The sequence below is a fragment of the Mercurialis annua genome, linkage group LG3 (genome assembly GCF_937616625.2).
Source record: "Mercurialis annua linkage group LG3, ddMerAnnu1.2, whole genome shotgun sequence".
NCBI lineage: Eukaryota > Viridiplantae > Streptophyta > Magnoliopsida > Malpighiales > Euphorbiaceae > Mercurialis > Mercurialis annua.
The window spans coordinates 24,800,715-24,812,142 of NC_065572.1; positions in this window are offsets into that span (position 1 = coordinate 24,800,715).

The following is an 11,428-nucleotide window of genomic DNA, read 5'->3' on the forward strand; positions in this document are numbered from 1 at the left end:
GGTGAAACTTTTGGATTTGTTTCGTAACGTTTTTAAACGTTTGGCTTAAATCGCTAAAAAGATTCAACATTTGGATTTGTTTTGCAACGTTTCTAAACGTTTGGCTTAAATCGCTAAAAAAGTGAAACGTTTGGATTTATTTCGTAATGTTTGTAAACGTTTGGCCTAAATCGCTAAAAAGGGTAAACGGTTGGATTTGTTTCGTAACGTTTTTAAAGGGTTGGCTTAAATTGCTAAAAAGGTGAAACGCTTGGATTTGTTTCGCAACGTTTATAAACGTTTTGCTTAAATTGCTAAAAACGTGAAACGCTTGGATTTTTTTCGAAACGTTTGTAAACGTTTGGCTTAAATTGCTAAAAAGGTGAAACATTTTGATTTGTTTAATAACCTTTGTAAATGTTTGGCTTAAATCGCTAAAAAGGTGAAACGTTTGAATTTGTTTATTATCGTTGCCTTAATTCGCTAAAAAGGTGAACGTTTGGATTTGTTTCGTAACTTTTTTAAACGTTTGGCTTAAATCGCTAAAAAGGTTCAACAACTGGATTTGTTTTGTAACGTTTCTAAACGTTTGGCTTAAATCGCTAAAAAGATGAAACGTTTGGATTTATTTCGTAACGTGTGTAAACGTTTGGCTTAAATCGCTAAAAAGGGGAAACGTTTGGATTTGTTTCGTAACATTTGTAAAGGGTTGGCTTAAATTGCTAAAAAGTTGAAACGCTTGGATTTGTTTCGCAACATTTACAAACGTTTTGCTTAAATTGCTAAAAACGTGAAACGCTTGGATTTGTTTTAAAACCTTTGTTAACGTTTGGCTTAAATTGCTAAAAAGGTGAAACATTTGGATTTGTTTCATAACCTTTGTAAATGTTTGGCTTAAATCGCTAAAAAGGCGAAACGTTTGGATTTATTTCCAATCGTCTGTAAACATTTGGCTTAAATCAATAAAAAGAGGAAACTTTTGGATTTGGTTCGTAATGTTTGTAAACGTTTGGCTTAAATTGCTAAAAAGGCGAAACGCTTGGATTTGTTTGGTAATGTTTATAAACGTTTTGTTTAAATTGCTAAAAAGGTGAAACACTTGGTTTTCTTTCGTAACGTTTGTAAATGTCTGCCTTAAATCGCTAAAAATGTGATACGTTTGAATTTGTTTCGTTACATTTTAAACGTTTGGTTTTGTTACGTAACGTTTGTAAACGTTTGGCTTACCTCACTAAAAAGGTGAAACGTTTGGATTTGTTTCGTAACGTTTGTAAACTGGTGGCATAAATTTCTAAAAATGTAAAACGCTTGGATTTGTTTCGTAACGTTTGTAAACGCTAGGTTTAAATTGCTAAAAAGGTGAAACGCTTGGATTTATTTTGTAATGTTTGTAAAAGTTTGGCTTAAATCGCTAAAAAGGCGAAACATTTGGATTTGTTTCGTAACGTTTGTGAACCTTTGGCTTAAATCGCTAACAAGGCGAAACTCTTGGATTTGTTTCGTAACGTTTGCAACGTTTGGCTTAAATCGCTAAAAAGGTGAAATGTTTGAATTTGTTTATTAGCGTTTGTAAACATTTGGCTTAAATCGCTAAAAAGGTGAAACGTTAGGATTTGTTTCGTAACGTTTTTAAACGTTTGGCTTAAATCGCTAAAAAGATTCAACATTTGGATTTGTTTTGTAGCGTTTCTAAACGTTTGGCTTAACTCGCTAAAAAGGTGAAACGTTTGGATTTATTTCGTAACGTTTGTAAACGTTTGGCTTAAATCACTAAAAAGGTGAACCGTTTGGATTTGTTTCGTAACGTTTGTAAAGGGTTGGCTTAAATTGCTAAAAAGGTGAAACGTTTGGATTTGTTTCATAACCTTTGTAAACGTTTGGCTTAAATCGCTAAAAAGGTGAAACGTCTGGATTTCTTTCGTAGCGTTTGTAAACGTTTGGCTTAAATCAATTAAAAGGGGAAACGTTTGGATTTGGTTCGTAATGTTTGTAAACGTTTGGCTTAAATTGCTAAAAAGGTGAATTGTCTGGATTTCTTTCGTAGCGTTTGTAAACGTTTGGCTTAAATTGCTAAATAGGTGAAACACTTGGATTTGTTTGGTTATGTTTGTAAACGTTTTGTTTAAATTGCTAAAAAGGTGAAACACTTGGTTTTCTTTCGTAACGTTAATAAATGTTTGCCTTAAATCGCTAAAAATGTGGTACGTTTGAATTTGTTTCGTTACGTTTTAAACGTTTGGTTTTGTTATGTAACGTTTGTAAACGTTTGGCTTACCTCACTAAAAAGGTGAAACGTTTGGATTTGTTTCGTAACGTTTGTAAACTGGTGGCTTAAATTTCTAAAAATGTGAAACGCTTGGATTTGTTTCGTAACGTTTGTAAACGCATGGTTTAAATTGCAAAAAGGTGAAACGCTTGGATTTATTTTGTTATGTTTGTAAACGTTTGGCTTAAATCGCTAAAAAGGCGAAACATTTTGGATTTGTTTCGTAACGTTTGTGAACCTTTGGCTTAAATCGCTAACAAGGCGAAACTCTTGGATTAGTTTCGTAACGTTTGTAACGTTTGGCTTAAATCGCTAAAAAGGTGAAACGTTTGAATTTGTTTATTAGCGTTTGTAAACATTTGGCTTAAATCGCTAAAAAGATTCAACATTTGGATTTGTTTTGCAACGTTTCTAAACGTTTGGCTTAAATCGCTAAAAAAGTGAAACGTTTGGATTTATTTCGTAATGTTTGTAAACGTTTGGCCTAAATCGCTAAAAAGGGTAAACGGTTGGATTTGTTTCGTAACGTTTTTAAAGGGTTGGCTTAAATTGCTAAAAAGGTGAAACGCTTGGATTTGTTTCGCAACGTTTATAAACGTTTTGCTTAAATTGCTAAAAACGTGAAACGCTTGGATTTTTTTCGAAACGTTTGTAAACGTTTGGCTTAAATTGCTAAAAAGGTGAAACATTTTGATTTGTTTAATAACCTTTGTAAATGTTTGGCTTAAATCGCTAAAAAGGTGAAACGTTTGAATTTGTTTATTAGCGTTGCCTTAATTCGCTAAAAAGGTGAACGTTTGGATTTGTTTCGTAACTTTTTTAAACGTTTGGCTTAAATCGCTAAAAAGGTTCAACAACTGGATTTGTTTTGTAACGTTTCTAAACGTTTGGCTTAAATCGCTAAAAAGATGAAACGTTTGGATTTATTTCGTAACGTGTGTAAACGTTTGGCTTAAATCGCTAAAAAGGGGAAACGTTTGGATTTGTTTCGTAACATTTGTAAAGGGTTGGCTTAAATTGCTAAAAAGTTGAAACGCTTGGATTTGTTTCGCAACATTTATAAACGTTTTGCTTAAATTGCTAAAAACGTGAAACGCTTGGATTTGTTTTGAAACCTTTGTTAACGTTTGGCTTAAATTGCTAAAAAGGTGAAACATTTGGATTTGTTTCATAACCTTTGTAAATGTTTGGCTTAAATCGCTAAAAAGGCGAAACGTTTGGATTTATTTCCAATCGTCTGTAAACATTTGGCTTAAATCAATAAAAAGAGGAAACTTTTGGATTTGGTTCGTAATGTTTGTAAACGTTTGGCTTAAATTGCTAAAAAGGTGAAACGCTTGGATTTGTTTGGTAATGTTTATAAACGTTTTGTTTAAATTGCTAAAAAGGTGAAACACTTGGTTTTCTTTCGTAACGTTTGTAAATGTCTGCCTTAAATCGCTAAAAATGTGATACGTTTGAATTTGTTTCGTTACATTTTAAACGTTTGGTTTTGTTACGTAACGTTTGTAACAGTTTGGCTTACCTCACTAAAAAGGTGAAACGTTTGGATTTGTTTCGTAACGTTTGTAAACTGGTGGCATAAATTTCTAAAAATGTAAAACGCGTGGATTTGTTTCGAAACGTTTGTAAACGCTTGGTTTAAATTGCTAAAAAGGTGAAACGCTTGGATTTATTTTGTAATGTTTGTAAAAGTTTGGCTTAAATCGCTAAAAAGGCGAAACATTTGGATTTGTTTCGTAACGTTTGTGAACCTTTGGCTTAAATCGCTAACAAGGCGAAACTCTTGGATTTGTTTCGTAACGTTTGTAACGTTTGGCTTAAATCGCTAAAAAGGTGAAACGTTTGAATTTGTTTATTAGCGTTTGTAAACATTTGGCTTAAATCGCTAAAAAGGTGAAACGTTAGGATTTGTTTCGTAACGTTTTTAAACGTTTGGCTTAAATCGCTAAAAAGATTCAACATTTGGATTTGTTTTGCAACGTTTCTAAACGTTTGGCTTAAATCGCTAAAAAGTGAAACGTTTGGATTTATTTCGTAATGTTTGTAAACGTTTGGCTTAAATCGCTAAAAAGGGTAAATGTTTGGATTTGATTCGTAACGTTTTTAAAGGGTTGGCTTAAATTGCTAAAAAGGTGTAACGCTTGGATTTGTTTCGCAACGTTTATAAACGTTTTGCTTAAATTGCTAAAAACGTGAAACGCTTGGATTTGTTTCGAAACGTTTGTAAACGTTTGGCTTAAATTGCTAAAAAGGTGAAACATTTGGATTTGTTTAATAACCTTTGTAAATGTTTGGCTTAAATCGTTAAAAAGGTGAAACGTTTGGATTTATTTCGTATCGTCTGTAAGCGTTTGCCTTAAATTAATTAAAAGAGGAAACATTTGGATTTGGTTCCTAATGTTTGTAAACGTTTGGCTTACCTCGCTAAAAAGGTGAAACGTTTGGATTTGTTTCGTAACGTTTGTAAACTTTTGGCTTAAACTGCTAAAAATGTGAAACGCTTGGATTTGTTTCGTAATGTTTGTAAACGTTTGGCTTAAATTGCTAAAAAGGGGAAACACCTGGATTTATTTCGTAACGTTTGTAACCGTTTGGCTTAAATCGCTATAAAGGCGAAACATTTGGATTTGTTTCGTAACGTTTGTGAACCTTTGGCTTAAATCGCTAACAAGGCGAAACTCTTGGATTTCATTCGTAACGTTTGTAAACGTTTGGCTTAAATTGCTAAAAAGGTGAAACGTTTGAATTTGTTTATTAGCGTTTCCATAATTCGCTAAAAAGGTGAAACGTTTGGATTTGTTTCGTAACTTTTTTAAACGTTTGGCTTAAATCGCTAAAAAGGTTCAACAACTGGATTTGTTTTGTAACGTTTCTAAACGTTTGGCTTAAATCGCTAAAAAGGTGAAACGTTTGGATTTATTTCGTAACGTTTGTAAACGTTTGGCTTAAATCGCTAAAAAGGTGAAACGTTTGGATTTGTTTCGTAACGTTTGTAAAGGGTTGGCTTAAATTGCTAAAAAGTTGAAACGCTTGGATTTATTTCGCAACATTTATAAACGTTTTGCTTAAATTGCTAAAAACGTGAAACGCTTGGATTTGTTTTGAAACCTTTGTAAACATTTGGCTAAAATTGCTAAAAAGGTGAAACATTTGGATTTGTTTCATAACCTTTGTAAATGTTTGGCTTAAATCGCTAAAAAGGCGAAACGTTTGGATTTATTTCGTATCGTCTGTAAACATTTGGCTTAAATCAATAAAAAGAGGAAAGGTTTGGATTTGGTTCGTAATGTTTGTAAACGTTTGGCTTAATTTGCTAAAAAGGTGAAACGCTTGGATTTGTTTCGTAACGTTTGTAAACGTCTAGCTTAAATTGCTAAATAGGTGAAACACTTGGATTTGTTTGGTAATGTTTGTAAACGTTTTGTTTAAATTGCTAAAAAGGTGAAACACTTGGTTTTCTTTCATAACGTTTGTAAATGTTTGCCTTAAATCGCTAAAAATGTGATACGTTTGAATTTGTTTCGTTACATTTTAAACGTTTGGTTTTGTTACGTAACGTTTTTAAAAGTTTGGGTTACCTCACTAAAAAGGTGAAACGTTTGGATTTGTTTCGTAACGTTTGTAAACTGGTGGCTTAAATTTCTAAAAATGTGAAACGCTTGGATTTGTTTCGTAACGTTTGTAAACGCTTCGTTTAAATTGCTAAAAAGGTGAAACGCTTGGATTTATTTTGTAATGTTTGTAAACGTTTGGCCTAAATCGCTAAAAAGGCGAAACATTTGGATTTGTTTCGTAACGTTTGTGAACCTTTGGCTTAAATCGCTAACAAGGCGAAACTCTTGGATTTGTTTCGTAACGTTTGTATCGTTTGGCTTAAATCGCTAAAAAGGTGAAACGTTTGAATTTGTTTATTAGCGTTTGTAAACATTTGGCTTAAATCGCTAAAAAGGTGAAACGTTTGGATTTGTTTCGTAACGTTTTTAAACGTTTGGCTTAAATCGCTAAAAAGATTCAACATTTGGATTTGTTTTGCAACGTTTCTAAACGTTTGGCTTAAATCGCTATAAAAGGGAAACGTTTGGATTTATTTCGTAATGTTTGTAAACGTTTGGCCTAAATCGCAAAAAAGGGTAAACGTTTGGATTTGTTTCGTAACGTTTTTAAAGGGTTGGCTTAAATTTCTAAAAAGGTGAAACGCTTGGATTTGTTTCGCAACGTTTATAAACGTTTTGCTTAAATTGCTAAAAACGTGAAACGCTTGGATTTGTTTCGAAACGTTTGTAAACGTTTGGCTTAAATTGCTAAAAAGGTGAAACATTTGGATTTGTTTAATAACCTTTGTAAATGTTTCGCTTAAATCGCTAAAAAGGTGAAACGTTTGGATTTATTTCGTATCGTCTGTAAACGTTTGGCTTAAATCAATTAAAAGAGGAAACGTTTGGAATTGGTTCGTAATATCTGTAAACGTTTGGCTTACCTCGCTAAAAAGGTGAAACGTTTGGATTTCTTTCGTAACGTTTGTAAACTTTTGGCTTAAATTGCTAAAATTGTGAAACGCTTGGATTTGTTTCGTAACGTTTGTAAACGTTTGGCTTAAATTGCTAAAAAGGGGAAACACCTGGATTTATTTCGTAACGTTTGTAACCGTTTGGCTTAAATCGCTAAAAAGGCGAAACATTTGGATTTGTTTCGTAACGTTTGTGAACCTTTGGCTTAAATCGCTAACAAGGCGAAACTCTTGGATTTGTTTCGTAAAGTTTGTATACGTTTGGCTTAAATCGCTAAAAAGGTGAAACGTTTGAATTTGTTTATTAGCGTTGCCTTAATTCGCTAAAAAGGTGAAACGTTTGGATTTGTTTCATAACCTTTGTAAATGTTTGGCTTAAATCGCTAAAAAGGCGAAATGTTTGGATTTCTTTCGTATCGTTTGTAAACATTTGGCTTAAATCAATAAAAAGAGGAAACGTTTGGATTTGGTTCGTAATGTTTGTAAACGTTTGGCTTAAATTGATAAAAAGGTGAAACGCTTGGATTTGTTTCGTAACGTTTGTAAACGTCTGGCTTAAATTGCTAAATAGGTGAAACACTTGGATTTGTTTGGTAATGTTTGTAAACGTTTTGTTTAAATTGCTAAAAAGTTGAAACGCTTGGTTTTCTTTCGTAGCGTTTGTAAATGTTTGGCTTAAATCGCTAAAAATTTGAAACGTTTGAATTTGTTTGGCAACGTTTTAAACGTTTGGTTTTGTTTCGTAACGTTTGTAAACGTTTGCCTTACCTTGCTAAAAAGGTGAAACGTTTGGATTTGTTTTGTAACGTTTGTAAACTTTTGGCGTAAATTGCTAAAAATGTGAAACGCTTGGATTTGTTTCATAACGTTTGTAAATGTTTGGCTTAAATTGCTAAAAAGGTGAAACGCTTGGATTTATTTCGCAACGTTTGTAAACGTTTGGCTTAAATCGCTAAAAAGGCGAAACATTTGGATTTGTTTCGTATCGTTTGTGAACCTTTTGGCTTAAATCGCTAACAAGGTGAAACTCTTGGATTTGTTTCGTAACGTTTGTAAACGTTTGGCTTAAATCGCTAAAAAGGTGAAACGTTTGAATTTGTTTATTAGCGTTTGTAAACTTTTGGCTTAAATCGCTAAATAGGTGAAACGTTTGGATTTGTTTGGTAACGTTTCTAAACGTTTGGCTTAAATCGCTAAAAAGGTGAAACGTTTGGATTTATTTCGTAACGTTTGTAAACGTTTGGCTTAAATCGCTAAAAAGGTGAAACGTTTGGATTTGTTTCGTAACGTTTGTAAAAGGTTGGCTTAAATTGCTAAAAAGGTAAAACGCTTGGATTTGTTTCACAACGTTTGTAAACGTTTTGCTTAAATTGCTAAAAACGTGAAACGCTTGGATTTGTTTCGAAACGTTTGTAAACGTTTGGCTTAAATTGCTAAAAAGGTGAAACATTTGGATTTGTTTCATAACCTTTGTAAATGCTTGGCTTAAATCGCTAAAAAGGTGAAACGTTTGGATTTCTTTCGAATCGTTTGTAAACGTTTGGCTGAAATCAATAAAAAGGGGAAACGTTTGGATTTGGTTCGTAATGTTTGTAAACGTTTGGCTTAAATTGCTAAAAAGGTGAAATCCTTGGATTTGTTTTGTAACGTTTGTAAACGTCTGGCTTAAATATCTAAATAGGTGAAACACTTGGATTTGTTTGGCAATGTTTGTAATCGTTTTGTTTAAATTACTTATAAGGTGAAACGCTTGGTTTTCTTTCGTAGCGTTTGCAAAATGTTTGCCTTAAATCGCTAAAAATGTGAAACGTTTTAATTTGTTTCGTAATGTTTTAAACGTTTGGTTTTGTTACGTAACTTTTGTAAACGTTTGGCTTACCTTGCTAAAAAGATGAAACGCTTGGATTTGTTTCATAACGTTTGTAAACTTTTGGCTTAAATTGCTAAAAATGTGAAACGCTTGGATTTGTTTCGTAACGTTTGTAAACGTTTGGCTTAAATTACTTAAAAGGTGAAACGCTTGGATTTATTTCGTAGCGTTTGTAAACGTTTGGCTTAAATTGCTAAAAAGGCGAAACATATGGATTTGTTTCGTAACGTTTGTGATCCTTTGGCTTAAATCGCTAACAAGGCGAAAGTATTGGATTTGTTTCGTAACGTTTGTAAACGTTTGGCTTAAATCGCTAAAAAGGTGAAACATTTGAATTTGTTTATTAGCGTTTGTAAACATTTGGCTTAAATCGCTAAAAAGGGGAAACGTTTGGATTTATTTCGTAACGTTTTTAAACGTTTGGCTTAAATCGCTAAAAAGGTTCAACATTTGGATTTGTTTTGCAACGTTTCTAAACGTTTGGCTTAAATCGCTAAAAAGGTTCAACATTTGAATTTGTTTTGCAACGTTTCTAAACGTTTGGCTTAAATCGCTAAAAAGGTGAAACATTTGGATTTATTTCGTAACGTTTGTAAACATTTGGCTTACATCGCTAAAAAGGTGAAACGTTTGGATTTGTTTCGTAACGTTTGTAAAGGGTTGGCTTAAATTTCTAAAAAGGTGAAACGCTTGGATTTGTTTCGCAACATTTATAAACGTTTTGCTTACATTGCTAAAAACGTGAAACGCTTGGATTTGTTTTGAAACCTTTGTAAACGTTTGGCTTAAATTGCTAAAAAGGTGAAACATTTGGATTTGTTTCATAACCTTTGTAAATGTTTGGCTTAAATCGCTAAAAAGGCGAAATGTTTGGATTTATTTCGTATCGTCTGTAAACGTTTGGCTTAAATCAATAAAAAGAGGAAACGTTTGGATTTGGTTAGTAATGTTTGTAAACATTTGGCTTAAATTGCTAAAAAGGTTAAACGCTTGGATTTGTTTCGTAACGTTTGTAAACGTCTGGCTTAAATTGCTAAATAGGTGAAACACTTGGATTTGTTTGGTAATGTTTGTAAACGTTTTATTTAAATTACTAAAAAGGTGAAACGCTTGATTTTCTTTCGTAACCTTTGTAAATGTTTGGCTTAAATCGCTAAAAATGTGAAACGTTTGAATTTGTTTCGTAACGTTTTAAACGTTTGATTTTGTTTCGTAACGTTTGTAAACGTTTGGCTTACCTCGCTAAAAAGGTGAAACATTTGTATTTGTTTCGTAACGTTTGTAAACTTTTGGCTTAAATTGCTAAAAATGTGAAACGCTTGGATTTGTTTCGTAATGTTTGTAAACGTTTGGCTTAAATTGCTAAAAAGGTGAAACACTTGGATTTATTTCGTAACGTTTGTAAACGTTTGGCTTAAATCGCTAAAAAGGCGAAACATTTTAAGTCTTAACAAGGAGCAACAAGAACTATTAAGAAGTGTAATACTTGAGGGATAAGAGTATTACTATAATTATGACAATTTGAGGACGAATTTTTATAAGGGGGGAAGAATGTAATACCCCGTACTTTTAAAAGGACCAAGTAAGATGCCACGAGGCATAAGTGCGATAATTTAATCAAGGACATCAGAATAATGTTCGAGTAATAAAAAATTTAGATCGAAGCGGGTCAATTAAAAGTTATTGTAAATAATAACTTAAGTTGAGATTATCAATTGATAAATTGGATTTTAGCGGGACTAAAGGAAAGTCAATAAATTAAAATAAAATAAATGGTAATTCCCGAGCTAATAAATTTTACGATAAAATTCGTAAAATAAAATTAAGCAGCTAAGAGTAAATTTTATAAATTTAGACGAAAGTATTTTAATTAAACGGAATTTGATTATCGGAAAATGAAAAGGATATATATAAATTATTTGGACCCGGATAAATAAATAATGTGAAGTCCATTATGTAACGATAAATGAAATCGTCAAGCATCCGTTTAATTATAAAAGGAATTGAGATGCAATTGAAAGAATTGAAAGCCTAAGGATTTAGTGGGAAGAGGTGCCAAATCTAAGCATTTATATGGACTTATTTCCCACAAAACCAATAGAAAAAGGGCACATCATACCTCCACCTCTTCAACATTTCTCTAGCATGATTAAAAGATCAAGACCAAATAAAAATCAAAACCCCAAGCCTTCTTCTTCTTCAATTCACCGAAGCATCAACACCATCACCATCAACCTTGCACATACTCCACGGCGGCAAGGAAAACTCAACGATCCGACAACCGTTTTCGATGATTTAAGCTCGGTTGGAGAGCTAACACACACACGGACAAGGTAGCATCTTTAACTTTGGATTTCATTGTGTTTTTGACGGTGTTTATTAAGATTGAAATCTGGAAATTTTCTGCTATGGTATTTTGTTGGAAATTTCAGTTTTTAATTGATGGTTTGAGTGAGGTTTTGAGGGTTGTGTTAATTAATGTTTTAGGAATTGATTACCCGTCACGTAAGCTTGTCGGAATGAGTACCGACAAGCGTTATTCTGCTCAAAAGAGCAGAACAAATTCTGCTCAAAGAAGAGCAGAATTAGTTCTGCTCCAACGAGCAGAATGAACTCTGCTAACACGAGCAGAGTTCGGTTCTTGATGGGGACTGCTTGAGCAGTCCTCGACCAGCACAGGGAGACGTGTTTGAGTGCAAGATCGAGTCTAGTTATTGATGTAATTTATTTGAAAGTGAAACAGTAAGTTATCGTTAAAATTGACTTGAGGACTGCACAAGTGCAGCCCCAAAAAAGTCCATGA